We start from the raw sequence: 4,949 nt of genomic DNA on the forward strand, positions 1-4,949 counted from the left end.
GCCCCCCGCGAAGGCGCCCACCCCGCACTCTGGACGACCCTGGGCTCTGGTCCCAGCTGGGGGGCGAGCAGAGGCGGAGAGGGACTTGGGCGCGGCCACCCGGGTGCAGGGACCGTCGTTGCCCAGGGGGGCGAGTCCTTCTTGCGAGGGACACTCCGTCGGGAGGCGGCGCCAATCCAAGTGACGTGGCCGGTGGCAGTCAGGCCGGCGGCCGCTTCGCTCCGCCGTGGAGGGTCGCGGCGGGAGCCCCCTCCTCCGCAAGAGTTGCCTGGGATCGCGGGCGTGGCCTTGGGGCGGACGTGGCCTTGGGCCGCCCGAGTACGCTGCTGGAGAGTTGGAGGAACGGTTCAGTGCCCGCGCAGCGTCCAAGTTGGGAGGCAAGTCTCCGGAAGGGAGCGCTTCCTTTCCTGCCCAGTGACCGAAAGCAGGGTGCCACGCAGCTAGCTTCGCCGCTGGGCGGAGGGACCGGAGCGCCACTCCAGGATGGGGCAGAGCCTTGGAGTTTGACTAGCGCGCGGCGACCCCCTTCCAGCCTTGGGACTGAGCCGGGCTCACAGCACTGGTCCAGGCGCTGCTGCCTTGTGGGCCTCCCAAGGTCTGCCTGGTGCCAGTCCCAAAAGGAGATAGAGGAGGAGAGGCAGCAAGAGGGAAAGAGACCAAAGCTGATGTGGAAAGAATGGTGGATGAGGCACAGCTGAATTAAAGACTGAAGAGAGGGGCCGAGGGGAAAAGCGGATGGGCAGGGAATATGTGGGCTGTGTGTGCTGAGTGTTTCTGCCGGCAGGTTCAGAGACAGGCATTTCATCGGTGCCACTGATATTTACAGTTCTCTAAGCAGACCTGGTAAAACTTCTGGATAGAGTTTACTGGGTGGACGGACTTAAAGGACAGCAAAGCAAGGCTCTGGAAAAGGCGTTACTTATCAATAAACGTGTCCCTTGTCTTTCTCTGGAGTACTGGGATTAGTCCCCCACCCAATGTGAGCATTATGTGCATAATGAGCCCAGTTCTAGGAAAGAGCCTATTCGCTTGGCATTTCTGAGCTAGAAGCCAGCAAGGTCCTGAGCTGGAAAGCATGTCTTCCAGCTGTTCGTTCTCTCCACGTAAATTTAAGATTGTCTCAAGTTTTCCTTAAATGTTCTATTTAACTAATTGTGTTTATATATATATATATTTTAAATTTGCAATAAACGCTCAATTCAGGAAAGCACAGATGAAAGTAGCTTATTAAAAAACAGCTGACTCGGTGGTTTAGGCCTTTCTAGAACAATGTGGAAACCAAACATTCCTGAACGCTTGAAGTCAGGCACATTCATTCCCCACTCCCCACACCCAAATCTTGCAGAGACTCGTTGCAATTCTGTTTTTCCCCTGTCATTGGATCCCTGTTACCTGTGTTTTGGGGTAAGGATTAAAGTCGTGTGGAGTGTGGAGTGTCTGGAGCACAGTAAAACAAAACAACCCAAATGTACTTCCTTCCAGTTGAGTCTGGCTCATCGAGTGTCCACAGCTGTTAATCTTTAAGGAAGCCGACTGCCACATTGGTTAGCAGCTAAAGCATTTCATTATTACAAGACCGGAGCTTGTTAGAATACAGTATCAAAAACAAATAGACAAACAGAAAGTCCCCCACTGCCTTCAAGCAGATTCTGATTCACAGTGGCCTAGAATAGGATTTCCAAGGTAGCATGTTTCCATTATGGAGCAACTAGTGGTGTTTCAACGGCCAACCTTTCAGTGAGCTGGACAAAAGCGACTCTGCAGTGCCACCAGGACTCCTTTAGAATGTGGTATCAAACCAAACACACCGTCCACCCCTGGTGACGCATCTATAGGTTTGGGGTTTTTTAAATTATTGTAGTAAGGTATATCATTACTGATAACATGGTTCCTGGCTGTAAGCAGAGAATAACAGAAAGATGTTTACTTATGTCTTACTGACTATGCCAAGGCATTTGACTGTGCGGATCATAACAAATTATGGATAGCCTTGAGAAGAATGGGAATTCTAGAACACTTCATTGTGCTCATGTGGAACTTGTACATGGATCAAGAGGCAGTTTTGCAAACAGAACAAGGGTTTAAAATCAGGAAAGGTATCCATCAGGGCTGTATTCTTTCACCACATTTATTTAATCTGTATGCTGAGAAAATAATCAGAGAAGCTGGGTTATATGGAGTGTGGTAGTAACACAATTTCATGTCAACTTGATAAATAAGAATGAAGGGGTGGGGGACTAGCCTGTCCATCAGGTCACAGGCTGGTGATTCCTCTTCATGGACATGGCCTTCTCATGAGGATCCTGGGACTTCCTCCCTGGAGGCAGGACACACTCTCTCTGCTTCACCTCTCTGTTGAAGAGCCACATGGAACCACACTGATAGCAGCCAGAGCCTTGGAGATGCTTCTACTGCCTTTGGATCTACAAGACTTTCCACTCACCGGCCTGTGATCTTCCTGCATTTGGCATCATTGCATGTGTTGCGTGAGTGAGTCTGAAGAAGAATTTATGGACTAGTTCAGACATATGGGCTAATGTACTTGAACTTATGGACTTGATCTGAACTGGCTGGCCTATTTTATTGATGCATAATGTCTTCTCCATATAAAGCGCTCTCTTACACATGAGTGTCTGGGTTTATTTCTCTAGTCAACCCAATCTAACACATGGCGGCAGACTTCAGTCAAGAAGCAACAATCAAGAGATCAAGTGACCCATTGCATTGAGTAAATCTGCTACACAAATCTCTTTAAAGTGCTGAAGAGTAAGGATGTCTTAAGGTATGCCTGACCTAAACTATGATATTTTCAGTTGCCTTAAATACATGTGGAAGTTGGACCTTGAATAAGGAAGACTGAAGAAGAACTGATACATTTGAATTGTGGTGCTGGAGAGGAATATTGAAAATGCCATGGACGGCTAAAAGGACAAATCAATCTGTCTTGGCCCAAGGGTTCCTTAGAGGCAAGGATGGTGAGACTTGTCTCACAAAGTTTGGAAATGTTATCGGGAGAGACTAGCCCCTGGAGAAGAATGAAGGACATCATGCTTAGTAAGGTAGAGGGGCATTCAAAGAGGGAGGCCCTCCGTCAAGGAGATGGATGTACATGGTAGCTGCAACAATGGGCTCAAGTATAGGAACAGCTGTAAGGATGGTGCAGGGCCACACAGTGTTTCGTTCTGCTGTGCTTAAGTTCGCTATGCGTCAGAGAACCGACTCAGTGGCATCTAACAATAAGCATTGTGGTAAATTGTACAAAGTTCATGGAAGAAACTAAATAGAATTTTTTTCTGCGTTGACTTTGTGGAGACCCTCCCTCTGTATAACAAAATTTTCACACCATTTTTGAGTGTAAAATTCAGTGACATTTTTTACATTCACTATGTAGTACAACCATCACCCCTATTGATTTCTAAAAGCATTTTATCACCGGAATGAGAAGTTCAGTGCCCTCTGTCGAAATTTGTAAGCCCTTTCATAAGGTATAACATAGTACTCACTGTTTTAGTTCCAGGTCCTCTGAGCCTTCTGTTGGGTGAGATCAAGCAGGGTTGGCCTCAAAGACTAGTCTTGCTTCCATCTTCCCCTTTCCCTGGCATCTTGATATCTATCTCTTCATACTCTCTTCTTGATTGACTGGGATCTGCTATATCCCACTATTTCCTCTTATGCCACCTGGCCCCAACCTGAGGGTAGGGAGATAGATCCTTCCTCCTGATACTTTTTCTGGGCTACCACGTTTTGCCTTTTCCACACTCTAATGCTAGTGTGGCCAAAGACCCAAACCAACCTTATTGCCATTGAATCAATGCTGACTCATTATTCCTACCCTATAGGACAGGGTAGAACTGGCAATTTGAGTTTCTAAGACTGTAAATCTTTACGGAAGTAGAAAGCCCTGTCTTCCTCCTACAGACCAGCTGGTGATTCCAACTGTTGACCTTGAGGATAGCATCCCACTCCATCACCAGGGCTCCTTAGTGTGGCCAAGTCTCCATTTTAAATCCATTTTAGCCCTGGTGACTTGGTGGGTTATGAGTTGGGTAACTAATTGCAATGCTAGCAGTTAGAGCTCACCAACTGCTCTGCAGAAGAAAGGTCAGGCTCTCTGCTCCTGGACAGGTTTACAGTTTTGGAAACAGAAAGGACACAGTTTTATTCGGCCCTATAGGGTCTCCAGGAGTCAGAACTGATACAAAGGCAGTGAGTTTGGTTTTTTTTAGTTTATGTAATACCTCTGCCACATAAGAGGGTTTGACTTTAGACAGGGTAGCCATGGAATATGGACTACGGACAGAGTTATAAAAAATGGGCAGGAGTATTCCAGGCAGAGGGAAAAGCTCGGGTGAAAGTTGAAAGAAGGTAGGCAATCACTGACTTTGAGTCAATTCCTACTCATAGTGACCCTATAGGGCAAAGTAGAATTGCCTCTTTGGGTTTCTGAGACTTGAAACCTTTACAGGAGCAAACATCCTTATCTTTTCTTTTTTAATCATTTTATTAGGGGCTCATAAAACTCTTATCACAATCAACTGTGTAAAGTACATTTATATATTCATTGCCCTCATCATTCTCAAAACATTTGCTCTCCAATTAAGCCCCTGGCATCAGCTCCTCATTTTTTCCCCTCCCTTTCCCCTCCTCCATGAACCCTTGATAATTCATAAATTATTATTTTGTCATATCTTGCCCTGTCCGACATCTCCCTTCACCCACTTTTCTGTTGTCCGTCCCCCAGGGAGGAGGTCACATGTATATCCTTGTAATTGCTTCCCCCTTTACAACCCACGCTTCCTCTATGCGCCCAGTATCACAACTCTCACCACTGGTCCTAAAGGGATCATCCACCCTGGATTCCCTGTGTTTCCAGTTCCTATCTGTAACAGTGTACATCCTGTGGTCTAGCCACACTTTGCAAGGTAGAATTGGGATCATGATAGTGGGGG

This window comes from Echinops telfairi, unplaced genomic scaffold, assembly GCF_000313985.2.
Source record: "Echinops telfairi isolate 266 unplaced genomic scaffold, ASM31398v2 ScPeMD7_655;HRSCAF=1070, whole genome shotgun sequence".
Lineage (NCBI taxonomy): Eukaryota > Metazoa > Chordata > Mammalia > Afrosoricida > Tenrecidae > Echinops > Echinops telfairi.